General features: G+C 40.3%; 1 non-coding gene across 1 annotated transcript; it reads right to left on the bottom strand.

Moving 5' to 3' along the window:
• Nucleotides 1-2,087: 2,087 nt before the first annotated feature.
• Nucleotides 2,088-2,194, bottom strand: LOC141636183 (small nucleolar RNA R71). Its single transcript, XR_012540813.1, has one exon. It is a non-coding gene; the product is annotated as a small nucleolar RNA R71 (small nucleolar RNA).
• Between the last annotated feature and the right edge of the window lie 21,206 nt (nucleotides 2,195-23,400).

The following is a 23,400-nucleotide window of genomic DNA, read 5'->3' as shown; positions in this document are numbered from 1 at the left end:
TGTTGCATGCATGCTATGTAGGTCGCAGTTAGGTGAGTGACTGTCTTTTCTTCCCCCTCTTACATATAACATTCACCCTTTGCTTCAAGAGAGAAGAGTGACCACGTGAGAGTCCAATTTTGTCGGTCTTGCAAGGTCAATAGGTCAGCTATATTTACGAATGACTTATAATTCGTTTGCGTTTTGTTCGCTTAGCTTTAATCGTTAGTTTTTGTTGCATTAAATTGGTTCAAGTCGACAAGTTAAGCTAGCTCTGAGTTATCATTTCCGTTCCATTAGTTTAGTTTTGAGTTTACTCGAGGGCGAGTAAAGGTTTGGTTTGGGGAGATTTGATACGTGCCTAATATATAGTCTTTTTAGCCTATTTCAGCACATATTTCTATGCATATTTATACTGTTTTTATAGTATTTTGCCCCGAACTGGCTACTTTGGTGCGTTTTGTCCTTTTTGTAGAAATAAACGTGGAAGTAGTGGAACCGTACTCTTTTTCGTCCTTTTTGCATGCATTTAGAGGAGACGGGATTTTCCTGAGTGAGATACTGTGTTTGGAAGCGTCGTGGCACGCATTACGAGGCATTTGGGCGAGGACGTGAGCTGAAATGAAGTCTAGTCACTCGATCGAGTTGTTTTCCACTCGATCGAGTGGTTTCTACACCCCCAGTTGGTCGATCGAGCTGTTTCATTACTCGATCCTTATGCTGCAGAAGACCAAGTCCTCGATCGAGTAACTATTTGGTCGATCGGGCTGTTTTGGCTGAGAGTTGGTCGATCGAGTGGTTTTAATCCACTCGATCGAGTGGTTTTGATGGGTTTGGGCTTTAATTAGCCCGCGTGATGTTTTATTTCGCTAAAACTTATTTTCTTTGCTATTTAAGCACGCATTACTAGGTTAATTAGGATTATCTTTCATATTATCAAACACTCTACTGTAAACTTGAGAACGTTGCTTTTCCTCTTCACTGTTACTTTATTTCGGGATTGCTTTTACTCGGATTTTGTGTTCTTTACGCCGGATTCGCTTGGATTGTAATTCCTTTCTCCTTCTTAATAATAATTAATCTTCTTGTTGCTTTAATTCCTCGTTTCTTGCATTATTTCCTTTGCCCTAATTTTCTTATTTGTAATTTATTGTTTATTTATAATGTTTTCTGCTGGGAATTTAATTGTTGTTAGTTTAATCACTGATATGAGTAGCTAAACCCCCCCTCATGTTGGGATTAGGGAATCTGCGGTAGAAATATGACGATGTAGTAAATGAATTAGACGAATTGATTATGAGACCCTGTCACTATAGCAATTTAACTGTAATATCCGACCTAGTTGAGTGCACGCTTCTATGTCACCCTTTAATCTGGCTAAAATTAATCCTAGATCGAAAGATTGGACTAAATAGGCCTGCTATAAACAGTAGACTACCCTAATGAGGATGAAAGTTAAGTTAGTGGTATTTTAGGATAGAAAGTGGACCGAAAGGACCTTTCCACATCCGTCTCACATTAGTTCGTCTGAATCATTTACAGCTGAGTTATTGGACTACCGTAGTGAACCGAAATCCCGACATGTCCCTCTCTTCTTGATAGTTAATCATTTTTTATTGCCTTTACTGCTCTTTACTTTAATTCTCTTCCTTTCAAACTTCGTAGTTTAGGACCAAATTCAAACAACCCCCAATTGTTACCATAGGACTAGAATTAGACAGCTATAATTACATTACCTCCCTGTGGATTCGATACTCGACTGCCTCTGCTACATTTTAGTTGAGACCGTTAGGTTTTATCTTTGATAGGGTTGCGATAGCCGTGTCAAGCTTCGTCATCACCATGTCATCTCTTTCATCCAACAAGACACCTTCCATTGGATAAAGAATGAAGATGCCCATTGCCACTTGGTCATGTTTAAGAAGAAAGTTGGTACAATCATGCACAATGCCATAACCGAAGAACAATTACTACTCATGCTTTTCCCTTTCTCTTTGAAACATAATGCGAGAAAATGGTTGAATTCTCATGAACTGGGTACATTTACTATATGGGCTAGTCTTTCCACGGCATTAATTAACAAATTCTACCCTTCATCCAAGACCGCAAGGATAAGACATGAGATCTAAACTTTAAAGCAAAGGGATCTAGAAACATTGAGTGAGGCTTGGGAGCGTTTTAGAGACCTCCTTACTTCTTGCCCACATTATGGTATCCCCAAATGGATGACCACTTAAACATTCTTTCAAACCCTTGAACCAAGGTTTAGGGACATGATAGTAGCGGCCTCCGGTGGTAACTTTGATAGCTAATAGGACTAACAACTTGATTTGTTTGCATACATGCATCACCCATTTGAGACTTTAGGACGACCACCTCACCCATTGGGTCGATTTCAATGGTTAGGAAGTGACGTCCACTATGATGATTTAAATATCAAGATGGTAACACCGAGATCTTTAAGTACTTACTCTCACCATATTTCACACTTCTGCTTATGGGAGGCTTGACTTTCTTTGATAAGGTGGATAATTGGCATAGACCCGATTAGAGGACCGACCGAAAATTAGAAGAGTCTAGGTCCATGCACGATTAATATGCGAATGCTTATGTGCTATGTGATCATCCTCCATGTTTTTTTCGAAAATTTCAAGCTGTTTTGTCAAATAGTTTTTCGAAAACCGTCTTCAAATCAAGCATGTTTTCAAACTCGGAATGCTGCCGAAATAGATGTAGGTTTTTTTGACCAAAATGAGCTCTTTATAGCCGGCATGCTGCCCATTTAAAATCTCATTTTCAAATCATCCATTTCAAATCAATTCTGAAATGATTTCTCACCTTTCCCGAGCATAGAATATGTTTCCAGTAAAGTCTAGTCACATTAAGTGTTCAAGTGAACCGTGCCAAGTACACGATCCTAGTGGGTCACCCAAGTCACCTCTCGGGTCCAAGTCAAGCGTGTTGACCATTTGGTCAAAGTCAAACATCCAAAACGTCCATCCTAGGCCACCTAGGACGTTTTTCTTGAGCCCATGAACCATGTTTGGTCCAGTCACGGGTTAGTCACACCAAGTCGATGTCAAGTCCAAGTCAAGAAGTTAGCTGAGTCGAGTTATAGCCCTGGTTAGATCTAAACCCCTCTCCCATGTGACCCCTTACAATTGAGCCGCTTAGCTCATTTCCTGGGTCTACTTCTATCTTTGAGTCAAGTTTGAGTCAAAGGTCAAGTCTGTGAGTCGAATCCTTATTTGTGCAGGGGATTTTGATTCAAGTATTGATTGGTTTGGGGTTTTTCTTGTAGAAAGGCTGCATTAAACCTGAAGAAAAGTAATGGAAGCTGCCTGATGTGACTCGCAATTGTGCACATTTAGTTCCCTAATTGAACCTATTTTGCATACTAATATAGCATTTCATGGCCATTTTATCCGCCAAATCCTTCCTATTTGGTTTTTTCTATTACATTGTATATGTTTTGTAGGAAAGAAGATAATGAGGCGGAATTCCCCCTCTCCCGTGCATATTTGGAAGGACATTGATGAATTTGGCTGAACGAGTATAGAAGGAGAGGCAAGAACTAAGACCAACATTGCAAGAATAAGAAGTATGCGAGAGGAAGAAGCTAAGCACATTGAAGAACAATACGAGCGTCCAAAGCTCCAAGACGCTCGTCCTCTGCTCCAACAATCCGAGCGTCATGACTGCTCAGCCGCTCGTCCTCCCCTGCCAACAATCCAAGCGTCCTACCCTTTTGTACGAGCGGACCGTGGCGTCTTCAGCAAAGATGCTCATCACTCCAAAATAATTGCATTTCCCTACTTAGAACTTAGAATAGTTAATTACTAATTTAGCCTTAGTTAACCTAATGAGGCACTATTATTTATACCCCATTTTGATGATAATCAAAGGGGGTTTCCACATTAGAAAATCTTCATAGAATAGATTAGGAGTGGATTAGTATAGATTATCCTTTAAATCTTTCAAAAAACTTCACATTAATCTTTCCTTAATTATTGTTCAAGTTTATTACTTTTGGTAATTGAAGATTATTGGGTTATCATTGGAGGATTGACAATCCTTCATCAATCAATCAAGTTCTCTTCTTTTACTCTTTGCTTCATTATTTGGATCATCTCAAGTTTGGTATAACCCCTTTACTCTTTACTCTTTATTGTTTATATTCTTAAGCTCCTATCATGTTTATACTTGTTGTAATGATTGATACCATTGATGACATGTTTTCCATGATAATGAGTGAGTGGTCTTTTAGCTAGGATTAGTGGGTAATTAAGAGAAGTAAACATGGGGATTAATCATGCTTAATCTAATGTGTTTCTATGATTCAAATTGCTTGCTTGATGTGATGTCAACCTATGCACATGTTATGTTTGATGAAATGCTAAACCTATGAATCCTTGCATTTACAACCATCTCTTATTTATTCAACTTGACTTGTAAGATATAAACCAACTCGAGTCTAGTTAGACCATGCATAGAAGTGATTAGGGGGAAAGTAAGTCGACTTGTAGGTGTTGTACAATCTAATCGATTCGGTTCCGGGACCCAACTCTTCCAAGAACCGTAAGACATACACCAACTCGGTTCCTTTACAACATTAATTGCTTGCAACTTTGTGAACATGTTTGTATGGTTAACTCCCATGAATCCCCTATGAACCCATGATATCCTAGTATTTTTAATCATTTGTTTACACCCTCCCTTTAATTGCTTGTTTTACTCCATCGCTTGCATTAGTTTAGAACACAACTACAAACCCCAACAATTGTGACACTAGCATAAATTGAGTAAGATATAGACTTAGAACCCAAAGCACACCGTCCCATGGATCGACCTCGACTTAACCACTAACTAGTTGTTTTGTTGAGAATACAAATGTGTTTGATTGGATGTGTGACGACCAACTCTTTGTCCCGATCAAAATGGCGCCGTTGCCGGGGACGGTGTTATGTGATTAAGTTCTTACTTGTTTGTCTATTTTTGTTTGTGCTTCAACCTTGAGGAACTTGTTCCTCAAGGTTCGTTTTTACCGTTTTATTGTAGTTTCCATGTTTGTAGTTGTATCATTATCTTGGCTATGATGATGACCCAAGACTTGGTACAGGGAGTATGTGGTGGATCTTTTGAGTATGACTATGGGTATGGGGAGTTTGAGGAGCAAGTTAACACAAACCTACCTTACAACTCATACAATGAAAATCCTAACTATTACCATAACTTTTCCCACCAAAATCACCACATCCATTATCCACAACAACCACCCACCCAAAACTCACTTTACAACCAAATCCAAATGCCGCAATATGAGCACTTTCACACCTACCCGCAACAAAAAGATGAGTCCAACTTTGACATTCAAGATATGATTCTCCAAATGATGGGGGATCAACAAAACTTCTTCAAACAAATGCTAGAGGAAAGCCAAAAGAGGGACAATGTTCTTCAAGGCATTGTTACCCAAGGAGAGGAGTTGGAGATTCAAATTGCCCAAATAAAGGCAACCCAAGAAACCAGTCCCCACCGATCCTTAAACATTGATGATGAATGTGAATTTGAAGTAGTGACCTTTGGTATGGAAGATTAGAAGTGGGAAGAGCCAATCTCTTTGAGCTCTTGTGAGTATGAAAGTGTGGTTTTTGATGAGGAAGATATGAGGTTGAGTAAGGCAAATACTCTTAGCCTTTGTGAGTATGAGGGTGTGACTTTTGATGTGAACATTGAGATAGTGGAGGAAGAATTGTTGAGGAGTGAAGCCCCCATTTATGATTCATATGAAGATAGTAATGATGACAAGACCATAAAAAAGGCTTATTCGGGATATGTGTCTTGCAATAAAGAAGAAGAATGGAGTTGTGAGATTGCCTTACTTGAGGAGCCCATCCTTGAGAAGTTTGAGGTATGCTTCCATGAGGAAGATGAATGTCTCTTTCCTATTGACCATGAAGACCTTTTCGCACCCACCATGGAACCTATGATTGTTGGAGATGATATGGTGGACCTTCTCCAAAAAGTCAAATCATCATATAAAGGGTACTTGGTGGAAAAGCTCAAGACCAAACTTGCAAATGAACTTGCTTGTGGAAATTTGGCACCCATAACATCAATTCCTAAGGTATCCTGTCATCACTGTTATGAGAATTCTCCTTCTACTCTTGAAGGATTGATAAATCCAAATGCTATCATTGACAGGGCAGTCATATACCTATCAAAAATAACCAACTGGCTCCAACTAATATAGCTAGGGAAGTCGGGTCGATCTCCACAGGGAGATGGGAATATGTCAGCTTTGTCTAAGTTCGTCACGGTAACCAATTTGGGGGTTTTAATTGGGTTGTTCAAAACTAATGAAAATGATAAAGAAAAAAAGGCAAGACAATAAAGATTAAGCAAATAAAGGTGAAACAGCTAAGACAGTCGGTTCACCATGATTATTCAGTCAAGCAATCTAGGTCTCATGTCAATGCAAGTATGGTCAAAGGAGCAGTGAATATCTCCTTCCGGTCTCAATTGGCCCTAAAGCACAAATAGCTTAGCTTCCACCCTCACTACGGTGCCCTAATATTCGCTACGAGTCTCACCCTTTCCAACCTTCCGGTCTAGGTCAAGTTTTACTACGATAAAATGACTAATTGCGTCAACTCAATTAGACAGAAACAATTAATTGCAGCGATTAACAACAGAGACCACACAAGCACAAAACCTAATATGGCAATTACTATTCCTTCATAATCATGGATTCCCTAGTCTTAGCAAGAGGGAATTAGCTACACATTATTATCGAGTCAACAATAACAATACATAGATAAAAAAGAATTAAACATGATAGCAACGAAATTAGATAGATTAAATGAAGCAATAACAATAGCAATAAGAGAAGGAAAGAATTAAAATAATAATTATGATTAAGAAATAAAAGGTGATAATAATACCGATTACGAATTCCGAATCCAAGTTCTAGAGTAGAAAAGTGTAGAGGAAAGAGAAGCAGTGGAAAAGATGAAGTAGAGGTAAGTGAGGAAGAGTTACGCAGTCTACTCCCCTTAGTAGCATATGAAAATCTCCCCCTTAAACCTAATTCAAAGCCTAATTACAAAAGCCCATACGAAAATAGGCGGAAAAAATACAAATACAAGGCAAACCACTCGATCGAGTGGAATAAAACCGCTCGATCGAGTAACTAAACAACAAACCCTTCGATCGAGTTGAAATAAACCACTCGATCGAGTAATTCCTTATAATGCCTTCTCGATCGAGTAATATAAATGCTCGATCGTGTGATATATATAAAGCATTCGATCGACTAGAAAAGTAATCGATCGAGCTGTTTTGGCACGTTCGGCATTATGACACCTTCCGAAATCAGCTCACGTGTCTTCAAAGTGATAGAATCCAAGGTCCGATTCCTTGTTCTCCATAAATGTATGCAAAAAGGGACGAGTTTGGGCTCGATTTATCTCCTCTTCGGTCTATACCTGCAATTTACACAAGACAAACCAAAGTAGACTATTCGGGGGTATTTGTAGCTAAATGCCACGTAAAATAGTACAGAAATACAATTTCTCATTTTTCATATATGATTTTTCTTTTTCTTTTTTCATATTTCCAATTTTTTTTCTTTTCATTCTTTTTTTTTCATTCATTTTTCTCTTTTCATTCCCTTCAATTCTTCCACCAACTTCTGAAATCAGATATATATAACCAAACTGCAGTAAAGCATTCCAAACAGCTACTCATCACTAGCTTGGCTAGGGTAGGAAAGGTTATAGAATGTAGCTAGTAGGACAAAAAGACAATTTGGCTATGTGGGGCTCATGGGTAGAATGAAATAAAAGGGAACTGCCTCTCCTAACATGTGTCACCATCCACAGACCGAATGCATACAAGGTATTAAGAAGACTAGACTCATGCTTACGCAAATTGATGTTACATGCTTTACAGAGAGTACTACTCACATCCGAAATGAAACCGGTCATGAATGTCACCAGTTTATAAAGCTCTAACCTCAGAATATAATGTAGCTTGCCAATATGTGAGTCAAGTCTATTCGTTCAGATAAGAGAGAAACAAAAAGTCGTAGATTATGCACATTATCATGCCAACTAAATGTCAAGAATATGCAGGGCTAAGGTAGGGATTCAATGTAGCGTCAAAGTTCAAACGTTTCGACTCAATTAAACGTGAAATTTTTTGAAATTTATGTGATTTTTTGAATTTAAGAACGACAAATGCATGCGGAAGTAAATAAACGTGCAAACGGAAATGCAAGAAAACATGCAGACACAGATATGGATGCATACCTCCCCAAACCAAACCGTACAATGCCCTCATTGTACCAAAAATAGGGAAAGAAATGCAAACTAAGGAAAAAAGGAAAGCAGGGGTCGGAATACTTACAAGACGTCATGAAAAGGGACCTCCCCAAATTGACCATGAACATGGGAGGTCATAAGAAGTCAAGCACTAGATCAACAGACGAAAAGTAGCATCTTGAAGACGAAACAGCTCGATCGAGTGGCTTGGAATAGCTCGATCGAGTGAAATGGTGTCAGAAATGCTCGATCGAGTGAAATTATTACTCGATCGAGTAGTCGTGGATTTGCAGCTTGTCGATCGAGTATAGATGTTACTCGATCGAGTGATTCTCAACTCAAATGTGCTCGATCGAGTAGAAAAACTACTCGATTGAGTTACTACACCTGCAAAACACGGGTAAAGAACAGGGGAAAAACAAAGGATGCATAGTTCAGCGTTTAAAGTTCAACAAAAAACTGAATGCGAAGGAAAAAGTTCAACAAAAATACAACAAAACAGTCAGGGTTGCCTCCCGGAGAGCGCAGGTTTAAGAGGTCTTGCTTGACCTTTCTGGCATCAATTAACTGGCGCGTCAAGCTCGTCGAAGTACAAGACTTCAACACGATTGTCTGCTTCATTTGATTTGTGATAATGCTTCACATATTCATTCACCTTGAACCGGTTTCCCTCGGGGCTTTCTAGCTCAAGGGATCCAAATTTAGTAACAGTTGTCACCGTATAAGGACCACTCCACCTGGACTTCAGCTTGTCAGGAAATAATCGTAGTCGGGCATTAAATAGCAACACCTTTTGCCCGACATGAAATTCCCGAGGTAGAATTCTTTTGTCATGCCATCTCTTCGTCTTTTCCTTATAAATGCGCGCGCTATCATAGGCATTAAGCCTAAACTCTTCCAATTCATCTAGCTGCAAAAGACGATTCTGACCACACAACTTAGGATCAAAGTTAAGCTCACGAATTGCCCACCAAGCCTTACATTCCAACTCAACAGGTAAATGACATGATTTCCCATAAACCAACCGATAAGGTGATGCACCAATCGGTGTCTTAAAGGCAGTTCTGTAGGCCCATAATGTGTCTTCTTATTTAAGACTCTAGTCCTTCCATGATTTAGAAACTACCTTAGACAAGATCTCTTTAAGCTCGCGATTAGAGACCTCAACCTGACCACTAGTTTGGGGATGATACCCCAAATCACGCCGATGTTGAACACCAACCTTAGACAGAATGGAAGTTAGTTTCTTTTTTTTAAAAGTGCATCTGTTCCACTTGCTCTCCCTCAGCGTCAGTGAGTTCATGCTCATCTAAATCATCCCTAAGCAAATCCAACATAGCGTCATCGTCATCTGGGTTATCTGCACACTCATCCAAAAGCATAAGAGCCTCTAGTGGGTCCCTTGTAAAGGAATCGGACCAGAAGTCATAAAGAGACTCATCAATAATATCAATAGAATAGCATGTATCCTCTATCATTGGCCGAGCCAAAGTGCTAGGCAGACTAAAAGTAATCGCGTCATCCCCTACTGCAAGAGTTAAACACCCTTGTTTGACATCGATAATAGCCCCAGCTGTACAAAGGAACGGTCTTCCTAATAGATTCGGGGTCCGTGTGTCCTCAGCTATGTCTAAAACAATAAAATCTACTAGTATAAAGAACTTGCCTATTTTCATAGGCACGTCCTCTAAGACACCTAAGGGTCGCCTAACAGATCTATCAGCCATCTGTAGGGTAATGATAGTCAATTTAAGATGACCCATATTCAATTTCTTACAGATAGATAGGGGCATGACACTGGCACTGGCTCCTAAATCACAAAGAGCCTTATCAATTACCTCATTGCCTATAATACAGGTAATAGAGAAACTACCCGCGTCCTTCATTTTAGGTGGAGCCTTATTTAGAAGTAAATTAGTAGACTCTTCCAAAAGTGAAACGGTCTCAAATTCACTTAGCTCTCTCTTACGCGTCACAATATCTTTCATGAATTTAGCGTAAGTAGGTACCTGGGTAATAAGTTCGGTAAAAGGGACAGTTACCTGGAGGTTCTTCACAACGTCCAAAAACTTACCGTACTGTCGCTCGACCTTCGCGTCCATCAGACGACTTGGGAAGGGTACTCTGGTAGCATTGAGTGGACCCGCAACTTTCTCTTTACCTTTATCAGCACGTGACGTCTTCACAGCAGGGGAACATGACACAGTAGCGGAATTAGATGTCAAAATAAGATCTCCGCTGGCTCTGGTACTCGATCGATCACTTTTCTCACTCGATCGAGTGATTTTATCTTGGAAATTACTCGATCGAGCTGTTTGAATCACTCGATTGAGCTCTTAGATTTCTAGCTCACTCGATCGAGTACAATTTTCACTCCATCGAGTGACTTCATCTGCTAAACTGTTCGATCGAGAAGAATTCATTGGTCGATCGAGTTCTTCAAATTGAGCACTACTCGATCGAGTAGTATTTATACTCGATCGACCATCTTGATGGAAAATTTCACTCGATCGAGTAGTAATTTCAGTCGATCGAGTGCCAGGACAATATACAGCAGGGATATCGTCTGTATACTCGACCAGCTCTTCTTTCGGGGCATTATCAGGTGTCACAACCTCATCTTTTGGCATTTTTGGCCCCTCATAAGCAAGGCCACTTCGGAGAATGATGGCGTTTACTGGGTCGCATGTCGGTGGATGGTTAGCTTGGTCTTTAGCGAGTGTCAATTGCGCGACTTATTCTCTTAACTCCATGATGACAGTTTTATTCTTGTTGCATTTCTCCCCAAACTGTTGTGTTAAGTTCAACATCAAGGATTTCAGTTGGGCAATTTCCCCGTTTGTAGAAGGGGGGTTTGGGTGCGGCATTGGCGTGGAAGGAGTAGAAACATTTGTCATTTCTTCATATAATTGAGAAAAAGGAACTCCTTGCTTGTATTTCTGATAAGCAAGGACGCGCTCTATTCTCGCCATACAATCAATGGGGTCATGCCCCTCCATGCCGCATCTACCGCATATCTCCACATGCTCAGTAATTGCACAAACTTGTACACTCTCACCCATAACCTCCGTAATCTCAACATTACCTAGACTTTTGCTAGGACTCTCCACTTCAGCTGCTGCCAACTCGTTAACTTGCCCACTTCCTCGAGGATTTCCATATTCGGCAACATGGATAGCCATCTTCGATATAACCCGTTTTAAAACTGGGTACATAGGAACCAACGCTTGAAACCGTGATGAGGCATAGAACGGACGAGCCTCTTGAACCTAGTCTAAGCCCCATCCAAGTCTTCGATGGGCAATTGCTCAAATGAAGTAATCTGAGCTCTCAACGCATTAGTGTGCTGTGGTGGAAAGTATCGCCTATAAAAGGCCAAAGCAAGACAACTCCAGTTGGTTACACCGGCTGCTTCCCTATCTAAATCCCTCAACCATTCCCGGGCATCATCAGCTAAAGAAAAGGGAAAGAGAACTTCCTTAACTTTGTCCTGTGTCACCCCAGCAGCGAGAGGAATGGTAGAGCAATACTCTGTAAATAGCTCTATGTGCCTGCATGGATCTTCTTCAGGTACCCCCCTAAAGAGATTTCTCTCGACCAGCTATATGTAGGATGGATGGATTCCAAAGGTTCCCGATTCAATAGTGGGTAGTAAGAAACCTTTTGGAAGGGAATCTACCGTTGGCTCTGAATGACTGGCTATATTAGGCATCCTGGCAAATAGAATTTACAAAGCAGAGCAGGTGCGACAATGTTCTCTTATAGAACAGATAACCTGCAAACTAATCAAAAACTTTGCAAAAATGAGATCAGTCTCAAGGAAAAATTACCTTGAGACGAAAGACAAACTTAAATAAAGCAACAAAATTGCGCCACCTCCCCAGCAACGGCGCCAAAATTTGACAGGGCAGTCATATACCTATCAAAAATAACTAACTGGCTCTAACTAATATAGCTAGGGAAGTTGGGTCGATCTCCACAGGGAGATGGAAAAATGTCAGCTTTGTCTAAGTTCGTCACGGTAACCAATTTGGGGGTTTTAATTGGGTTGTTCTAAACTAATGTGAATGATAAAGAAGAAAAGGCAAGAGAATAAAGATTAAGCAAATAAAGGTGAAACAGCTAAGACAGTCGGTTCACCATGATCATTCAGTCAAGCAATCTAGGTCTCAGGTCAATGCAAGTATGGTCAAAGGAGCAGTAAATATCTCCTTCCGGTCTCAATTCGCCCTAAAGCACAAATAGCTTAGCTTCTGCCCTCACTACGGTGCCCTAATGTTCGCTACGAGTCTCACCCTTTCCAACCTTCCGGTCTAGGTCAAGTTTTACTACGATAAAATGACTAATTGCGTCGACTCAATTAGACAGAAACAATTAATTGCAGCGATTAACAACAGAGACCACACAAGCACAAAACCTAATATGGCAATTACTATTCCTTCATAATTATGGATTCCGTAGTCTTAGCAAGAGAGAATTAGCTACACATCATTATCGAGTCAACAATAACAATACATAGATAAAAAGAATTAAACATGATAGCAATGAAATTAGAGAGATTAAATAAAGCAATAACATAGCAATAAGAGAAGGAAAGAATTAAAATAATAATTATGATTAATAAATAAAAGAAGATAATAATACCGATTACGAATTCCGAATCCAAGTTCTAGAGTAGAAAAGTGTAGAGGAAAGAGAAGCAGTGGAAAAGATGAAGTAGAGGTAAGTGAGGAAGAGTTACGCAGTCTACTCCCCTTAGTAGCACACGAAAATCTCCCCCTTAAACCTAATACAAAGCCTAATTACAAAAGCCCATACGAAAATAGGTGGAAAAAATACAAATACAAGGCAAACCTCTCGATCGAGTGGAATAAAACCACTCGATCGAGTAACTAAACAACAAACCCTTCGATCAAGTTGAAATAAACCACTCGATCGAGTAATTCCTTTTAATGCCTTCTCGATCGAGTAATATAAATGCTCGATCGTGTGATCTTCATGATATAAAGCATTTGATCGACTGGAAAAGTAATCGATCGAGCTATTTTGGCACGTTCGGCATTATGACACCTTTCGAAATCAGCTCACGCGTCTTCAAAGTGATAGAATCCAAGCTCCGATTCCTTGTTCTCCATAAATGTATGCAAAAAGGGACGAGTTTGGGCTCGATTTATCTCCTCTTCGGTCTATACCTGCAATTTACACAAGACAAACCAAAGTAGACTATTCGGGGGTATTTGTAGCTAAATACCACGTAAAATAGTACAGAAATGCGTGTAAAAATAAGGTAAAAACCTTATATAAAATACACGCATCAATAATCATCACCAAAATTGAAGAAAAAGGTAGTGAGTGGAAGTCTCCGGACAACCATGAACCATACTTCCTACCTTATGCCAACAAGAATCATGGGCTAATCGGTTTGAAGCATCGTAAATATTCAAGTGCCAAGAAAAGGAAGAAAACAAGAATGAATGACAAACTTCCTTGGCCAAGCTTCGTCTTGAAGTTAAGCAAACCATACTTATGCTTATTTGGAGCTTGTTCACAAGCTTTTGATCTTCTTCTAAGAGCCTTGAGCTCTATGGACAAAGAAATTCTACAATTTGAATTAGTTTGGTGGAGTCCTATCTCAAACCACCATTTGTAAGATATTTCTGGAACCTTTACCTTGTATAATATTGTACATTTTCGCACTTTTATTTACAATTTCTTGCATGAGAGTAGTGAGAGAGAGTTTTCTTACATTTTCATTGAGCAAAATTTCAGGGAAAGATAAGGAGGAATAACAAAAGGGTGCAAGGGTACGATCTTGCAAAGGAAAGAAAGAAAACAATGAAAAGCAGCGAGGGACGCTCGTCCCGGGGGCAAGACGCTCGCCCTCAGCCTCCCCGAGAGCACTGTTTAGCGCTGACTTGAAATCTGAGCGGATTATAGGACAAGACACTCGTCCAGAAAAAGGCGCTTGTATTATCTATTGGACGATCGTCCTATAAGACATCTGAAGAAAAATTTCGCACTGGACTTGAATCCGAGCGGATTCTGAAGAGGACGCTCGTCCCAATTCAGCCGCTCGTCTCAAGCTCGATTTGCTCGTCTTTTGTCAACCCCAGATGAAGCAGAATCCCTGGATTGAAATCCGAGCGGATTTTTTACAAGATGCTCGGACCACCTGTAGGAAGACGCTCGTCCCGACCCTAAAGACGCTCGGATTCCTGCACTTACCTCGAATAATCCGCCCGAGCCCGACTCTCAGCCGCTCGTCCCACACTACTTTTCTATAAAATCACCCCCACCATACCTCATTTCCTCATCTTATCTAAACCTAATACACTCATCTTCATCTCCAAACACTCCCATCACAACAAAAATAAACCAAATCCTAACTTTCCCAAATAAAAAAAAATGATGAATCTCAAGGGAAAAGCCAAGAAGCTCGTTGAAGCCGCCACCAAGAAACTCAAGGGCTCATCTTCTTCATCCCCTCAAGAAAGGATGCCGCCAAGAAACTTCCATCCCGTGATAAGAGGAGGGGTGGAGCAACTTGAGTACTTTCCGGAGGTACTCTTCACATCCGATGACCACCGCGTTAACTTCATCAAGTTGCTAGGTAAGCATTACGAACCGACTCAATTCATTGACACTAAGGTGTTAGAAATTCTAGGTATAAGGTATCAAACCGAAATGTTCTTTGATGGTTTGGGGATTGGGAAATTATTCCATGCCCATGAAGAGACATACCTTAGCCTTACCTTGGAATTTTTGAGTAGCCTCCACATTGTTTCGAACACACGAAGCACCATTGGTATGGAGTTCCGATTGTGCAACCTCGACCATAGTCTAACACTTGACCAATTTGCTCATATTTTTGGTCTTGTTGTACCAACAAGCAACATCAACAAACCCTCCGACTTTGATGTGGACCTAGTTTGGAAGGCTACTTCCGAGAGGGATTTCATTAACCAAAAACAATGTTATACCTTTTCTATCCAACACCCGGTGATTCGAATCACCGAACGTTTCGTAGCCGGCACTATTAATGGGAGATTCGAGCAAGATAGGTGCACTCTCCTCGATTTGACATTCATTGAGTCCTATCTAAATGTTCGGGGGACAAGGCGATACAACTTCAATACTCCCCTTGAGATGCTTACAAGATTCTACGATTTATCTCAAGGGAACTCCCAACTTAAGACCTTCGTGATGGGAGGTCTAATTACTATCTTGACTAACTACCTTTGTCCCGGGTTTAACACCCATGGGACTTATGCACCTCTTGAGGGTAGTACTTTTATTGATGAGGACGTCGTCTATGAAGCAAATCAAGGCACGCCTAGTCCCATTGAGCCCGGTTTTGGACCATCACGCAATTTGAGGTCCAAGACCAAACCCGTCTAAAGAAAACATCGAGCTTTTGGCCTAGGATCCTCATATCAAGAAGTTGGAGGATTTTTACATGTTATCTTTTGTCTTAAAATGAATTGAACCATGTGGGACAAGGTAGATAAAACCGAGAGATGGGGACATTTGCACGGTTTTATAGACTTATCAAGGGGTCACTTTCAACCTTTCCTCTTTTGAACAAGCAAGTTCTAATGCACCTTTGGAAGGCTACCAAAAGCACAAGCCGGTTTTTGTGAGCTTCTAAAAGGTCTATTGTGATAATAAATAAGTCAATAGAACACGCCAAAGGGAAGTTGTATTTTATGCTTTATGTCATTGTCTTGTGTAAGTTGTGTAAGGTCTAGAGGACCGTTTTTCTTGTTGTTTTTCGGTCTTTATATGAGCCTTAGATCTTAGTTTGTAATCAAGGGTCAAGATTGTATGGCTTGTAGTATAAAAGCCAAGGTCAGACATGGAGAAAATCAGAATTTGATGAATGAAAAAAACACAAGTTAGAAACATTGATTTCTACTAAACCTCTTTTGCTTAGTGCTTAGAGTCGGGTATTTTCTTTGCTGTGTGCTTGAAAATTATCCTTTTTAGTCTTAACCTATTGGCTGTGTGCTTGGGTTAATTCATATCCCAATCGCATCCTTTACTCTATTCGATTGTAGAGTTCTGGAACCGTGATTTTTAAACAGTTCTGTCGACTGTTCGATTGCGATCTTCACGGTTTTGTTGAGTTTTTATTCGTTTTATCACGATTAAACAGTCCGTTCTTGTCCAAATCGTGTCGGTTTTCATCCAAATCCGAGTCTTGAAGGTTTTACTTCAAATTGGTTATCAGAGCTTTAGGTTTAACACAATTCCATTGTTGTGTTAGTCTTGGGTTCAACCTTTGTGAGTTCATCTTCCTACCTACATCAAAAACACAAAAACAACCATGAGTGAAGAGAGGCTACTTGGAATCGAAACTCAAGTAACACGACTCTCCAAGAAATGCGACTATGTGTTGAATGCCCACAACAACTTCATTCCAACATCAACAAAGAAGAAAAGGAGCCATAGCCGGATGGGAAGAGAGCAAGCTTATGGAACACAAGGACCATGCTCGGATCCAAGGGTCCTCGACAGAAATCCAAAGGTACAAAGTCCTAACCTTCATGATAGTTTAAATCCGAATGTGGGTCTTAACTTACTAACATGGAGAGTAATGCATACTCAACCCCAACCCTTAGAGATGGATCAAAGACACCAAATATTTCGGTCTAGATGTACCATAAAGGGGAAGGTTTGTAATCTAATCATTGATGGGGGAGTTGTACCAATGTAGCATCTAGTACCCTTGTCGAGAAACTTTACCTACCCACACAAGACCACCCATGTCCGTATAAATTGAGATTTCTCAACAAAGGGGCCGAGGTGAGGGTTGACAAGCAATGCTTGGTATCTTTTTCCATTGGTAAAAACTATGTAGATGAGGCCCTTTGTGATGTTATACCCATGGATGCTTGTCATCTTTTACTTGGTAGACCTTGGGAATTTGATAGGGATTCGGTACATCATGGGAGGGATAACACATATACTTTCAAATTCGGTTCAAGAAAAATTACCCTTTCACCATTACCCCCACCTATCAAACCGACAACTCCACCATCCATGGTCGAACCAACAAGAGAGGTTTTGTTAATTGATGAGGCCGAAATGTTGCGAGAATTGAAAGGTGAAGATGACATCTATGTCCTAGTGGCCAAGGACATGCTTGGGGAAAGCAAGGTGACCATCCCTTTAGAAATCCGAGAACTCTTAAATGACTATGAAGATGTGTTTCCTAGTGAGCTCCCAAGTGGCTTGCCTCCCCTTAGGGGAATCGAACATCAAATCGATTTTATTCCGGGTGCTACCCTCCCCAACAAAGCCGCATATCGAAGTGACCCAAAAGCTTCTCAAGAGTTACAACAACAAATTGGGGAACTCATGAGTAAGGGTTTTGTGAGGGAGAGCCTTAGTCCGTGTGCCGTCCCGGCCTTGCTCGTGCCAAAGAAAGATGGGTCTTGGAGAATGTGTACCGATAGTAGAGCCATTAACAACATCACCATCAAGTATAGATTCCCTATACCTAGACTTGACGACATTTTAGATGAACTTAGTGGAGCTCAAGTGTTCTCAAAAATAGATTTAAGGCAAGGATACCATCAAGTGAGGATCAAGGAAGGGGATGAGTGGAAAACGGCTTTCAAGACTAAGTATGGTTTATATGAATGGCTTGTGATGCCATTCGGTCTCTCTAATGCGCCTAGTACATTCATGAGGCTCATGACCGAAGTACTTAGGCCTTATTTGGGCCGATTTGTGGTTGTCTATTTTGATGACATCTTGGTATATAGTCCTTCCAAGGAAGAGCATTTCAAACACATGCAAGCACTGTTCGAAACCCTTAGAGAACACAAGTTGTACGGTAAAATCGAGAAGTGTTCATTATTACAAAGTGAAGTTCAATTCTTGGGTTTCATCATCTCCAACCAAGGCATTCTTGTTGATCAAGAGAAAGTTAAGGCAATCAAGACGTGCCCAATACCAAAGACCATCACGGATGTGAGAAGTTTCCACGGCTTGGCCTCTTTTTATAGGAGATTCATCAAAGATTTTAGCACCATCATGGCTCCTATAACCGAATGCATGAAGAAGGGTGAGTTCAAATGGGGAGGGAAGGCCGAGGAGTCCTTCAACACCATCAAACGGCTACTTTGTGAGTCGCCTATTCTTTCCTTACCCAATTTCAATAAGCTATTTGAAGTTGAGTGCGATGCTAGTGGAGTTGGGGTAGGAGCTGTCCTCTTGCAAGAACACAAACCTATTGCCTACTTTAGTGAGAAGTTGAGCGGTGCCAAGCTCAGTTATTCAACATATGACAAGGAATTCTATGCCATTGTTCGAGCCCTAGCCCATTGAAGCCACTACTTGAAGCCACGACCTTTTGTCCTCCATTCGGATCATGAGGCTCTCAAATACATCAATGGTCAACATAAGCTCAATCATAGGCACGCCAAGTGGGTAGAATTTCTACAATCCTTTAACTTCTCAAGCAAGTATATTGAAGGAAAGGACAATGTGGTAGCGGATGCTCTATCTAGGAGGTTCATTATGTTGAGTTTTATGGAACAAAGAGTTCTTGGGTTTGAGCACATGAAGGAGCTATACCAAGAGGATCCGGATTTCAAAGAAGAATGGGAACTACTTCAAGGGGGTCAAATCAAAATCAAAAGCAAGTACTTGACTAAAAATGGGTTCTTGTTCCATAGAAACCGATTGTGCATACCAAGGGGACCGTATAGAAGTCTCTTAGTAAGGGAAGTCCACTTTAATGGTCTTGCCGGTCACTTTGGCATCCAAAAGACTTATGACATCCTACAAGAACAATTCTATTGGCCCAAGATGCTTGGAGATGTCCAAGATGTGATCAAGAGGTGTGCTCCTTGCCAACAATCAAAGGCCTACTTCCAAACGGGTCCTTATACCCCTCTACCCGTCCCAAATCAACCATGGGAGGATATTAGCATGGATTTCATTGTTGCCTTACCAAGAACTTCAAGGGGTAATGATTCCATCATGGTGGTTGTGGATCGTTTTAGCAAGATGGCTCACTTTATTGCGTGTAAGAAAACGGAGGATGCAACTAGTGTAGCCGAGCTCTATTTCAAGGAAGTGGCCAAGCTCCATGGTATTCCCAAGTCTATTGTCTCGGATAGGGACTCAAAATTCATGAGCCACTTTTGGAGAACCTTATGGAAATTACTCAAGACTAGGTTGCTCTTTAGCACCTCCCACCACCCCCAAACCGACGGTCAAACTGAAATCACCAACAAAACATTGGGGCGGATACTAAGGTGCACCGTTACTAAGTCTTTGAAAGATTGGGATCTCAAGCTAGCTCAAGCCGAATTCGCATTTAACCGAGCCCCCTCCACCACCACGGGCAAGTCCCCATTCGAAGTAGTCTATGGTGTCAACCCAATGATGCCCACGGATTTGGCACCCATCAAGAGAAACATTATCGATTATGATGCTAAGAAAAGGGTTGAGCAAATGCTCCATATTCACGAGCAAGTCAAGAAAAAAATTGAGAAGAGTAATGAGGTTCACAAAGCTAAGTCCAAAGGTTCTAGGAGGTCCAAGAATTTCGAGCCCGGAGATCTTGTATGGTTACATCTAAGGAAGGAGAGATTTCCCGACAAAAGAAAGAATAAGCTCATGCCAAGGGCCGATGGTCCTTTTGAAATACTCGAGAAAATTGGACCTAATGCCTACAAACTCGACCTTCCCGGGGATTATGAAGTTCACGGCACATTCAACGTTGGGGATTTGAGTCCTTATTATGAAGAGCTTAGTGATGATCATGTCGAGGATTTGAGGGCAAATCCTTCTCAAGAAGGGGAGATTGAAGCAAATCAAGGCACACCTAGTCCCATTGAGCCCGGTTTTGGACCATCACGCAATTTGAGGTCCAAGACCAAACCCGTCTAAAGAAAACATCGAGCTTTTGGCCTAGGATCCTCATATCAATAAGTTGGAGGATTTTTACATGTTATCTTTTGTCTTAAAATGAATTGAACCATGTGGGACAAGGTAGATAAAACCGAGAGATGGGGACATTTGCACGGTTTTATAGACTTATCAAGGGGTCACTTTCAACCTTTCCTCTTTTGAACAAGCAAGTTCTAATGCACCTTTGGAAGGCTACCAAAAGCACAAGCCGGTTTTTGTGAGCTTCTAAAAGGTCTATTGTGATCATAAAGAAGTCAATAGAACATGCCAAAGGGAAGTTGTATTTTATGCTTTATGTCATTGTCTTGTGTAAGTTGTGTAAGGTCTAGAGGACCGTTTTTCTTGTTGTTTTTCGGTCTTTATATGAGCCTTAGATCTTAGTTTGTAATCAAGGGTCAAGATTGTATGGCTTGTAGTATAAAAGCCAAGGTTAGACATGGAGAAAATCAGAATTTGATGAATGAAAAAAACACAAGTTAGAAACATTGATTTCTACTAAACCTCTTTTGCTTAGTGCTTAGAGTCGGGTATTTTCTTTGCTGTGTGCTTGAAAATTATCCTTTTTAGTCTTAACCTAGTGGCTGTGTGCTTGGGTTAATTCATATCCCAATCGCATCCTTTACTCTATTTGATTGTAGAGTTCTGGAACCGTGATTTTTAAACAGTTCTGTCGACTGTTCGATTGCAGTCATCACAGTTTCTGTTGAGTTTTTATTCGTTTTTATCACGATTAAACAGTCCCGTTTACTGTCCAAATCGTGTCAGTTTCAGTCCAAATCCGAGTCTTGAAGGTTTTACTTCAGTCTTCAACCACCACCGGTGGTGTGCCTACACTCAAGACAGGAGTGTTGAATGGTTCACAAAAGGGTGTTCTTCTATTATTCTTTCAGTGTGGAATATTCCCGGTACCGACCCAAGGTTGAGCCCATATTCACCTAGGCCGAGTTACCTCCTCGACATTGAAATCCACCCTAACCCCCCTCAAAGAGAAGAAGTACCCCGCCACCCTCCACCGCCTCGTGGGATACCGGAAAGGCCCATTGCCCCGCCTTCCTATGTGCCTATCCCACCATACCCCACTCCTCATAGGCCATTCGCACCGCAAGTTCCTGATGCTCTGGATAAGAATGATTTGATGGATCTTATGATGAGGGTTGATCTTGGAGTATACGATGGGAGGGTCGATAACTATTTGGCCCTCTATCCTCAATACTACCAAATGGCACAACAAGGGTATATCGACCCTAATGGCCCTCGGCCATCTTGGGCTCAACCACACCTTTTGTTCCCTAATCAAGAGAACCATGCCGGGAACTTTGATGGCTAAGGTGGAGGATACTTTGGTCAAGGAGGAGGGTATGACCAAGAAGGAAGTTCTAGCAGGTATGGCTACCACCATGATGATGATGACGAGTGAGAGATGCCTACCTTGCCACCTCCATTTGTATGATACTCTTCCCTTCCTCTCTCTTTTATATAGTGCATTGCATTTAGTTTAGTTTTCACTTGCATGTGTATTATATTCCATATTGCATTTAGATTATTTAGTTCATATAGTATAGTTGCATTGTAATATATGTCACATGATTCATGTAGATAGTTGCATATAGACTAGAATTCATGCATAGTCACTAATGACCAATCCTATTCTTTTCTACACTAGAAATAGTGTTTAAATCGGTTTGGGGAGGTTTGATCATATGTGACTTAAGCATTTAGCATGCATCATATAGTATAGTTTAGATTGCATTCTTTTGTTATATATGCCATATAAGAATTGCATTTAGTTAGAGCATGCATGCATTCATTCATATCATATCATTATATTTGCACTTCAATTTCCATAAAACTTTAAAAATCCAAAAAACATGTATTTCTTTTTCATTCGTACTCCTACATGTACATTGAGGATAATGTCCAAAATAAAGTGGGGGATGGGAATTTATATTCCAAAAATGCATAAAAATTGAAAAATTTCGAAAAATCACAAAAATATGTCTTTTAATTTCATAAAAACAAAACCCATAAAAAATTGAAAAATTAAAAAAACCCAAAAACATGTTCATTTCCTTTGTAGTGTAGTTTTGTATATATTGTTTGTATATATTGTGTTTGTTCATCCTTTTTCACATTGAACGACTATGCCACATCCGAGACATGAGGATATAGAAGACCGCATGGTATGATCTTTCCAATCTCCTTTTTCCTCTTTATGTTAATGACTATGTGGCTTTATTTTGATTGATGCGGTATAAGCTATGTGATTATAGGATTGCATTTAGATTATATGGCATACTAGTTGGTAGAAGCATATGCATTAGGTTGTATAAATGTTAGTTGCATCATGGCATATAGTTGCATTTAGGAAAAATTTTGTGAAACCGTCTATTTGGGAAGCTTGACAAGTGAATATAAGGCCCTTGTAGATAATTTTTCTTCTTAAGACTTTGCTTGTTAGAATACTTGTAAAACACCCTAGGATGTGTCATATTAGTATCCTTTGACCCATGGATTAAGGCCTAGTCAAGAGTACCTTGTGGTGTGATAACTCCTTGGCTACCGTTTATTCCAAGGTGACCCTTGAAACCATGCATCTATCATCCATGTTATACCATATTTTGTCATCAAAGGAAATGGGCATAAAAATTGTACAAATTTGATTTCAAGCATTGAAATAAAAGTCAAAAAAGTTTGCAATCGCATCAAAAGAAAAGAGAAATAACAAAAATGAAAACTCCTATGCTTCAAATACAAGCACCCTCACTACAAATGGGGTAGCTTTGAAAATGTTCAAAAAGAAAATGCAAAAAGTTGAAAGTTGTCAAGTATTGAAATGCCAAACATCAAAAGAAATGGCAAAAAGAAAGTGTTCTCAAATGTCAAATGCCAGAAATTGGGGGGAATAACAACAACAAAAGCAAACTCCCATATGAAACTCAAATACTATTGATCCCTTTTCCATCGTATCCACTTTTGTGCATGTTAGAGAGGGGACGACCCTTCTTCTTGTCTAGGCAAGAAGGGGAATTTCGCGATCCTCCAGTGTTTCTAACACCATAGGGAGTATATTCTTGAAGAAAGCATGTAACAATTGAGGACAAAGGTACCCTAGCTTGACACAACATGGAGGTGATTTATTGGTATCCTTCTAGGCTTAGTAGTTTAAAGA

Source organism: Silene latifolia, chromosome Y, assembly GCF_048544455.1.
Source record: "Silene latifolia isolate original U9 population chromosome Y, ASM4854445v1, whole genome shotgun sequence".
Classification (NCBI taxonomy): Eukaryota; Viridiplantae; Streptophyta; class Magnoliopsida; order Caryophyllales; family Caryophyllaceae; genus Silene; species Silene latifolia.
The sequence above is the reverse complement of the archived record's forward strand: the minus strand, read 5'-3'. Positions and strand labels throughout refer to the sequence as shown.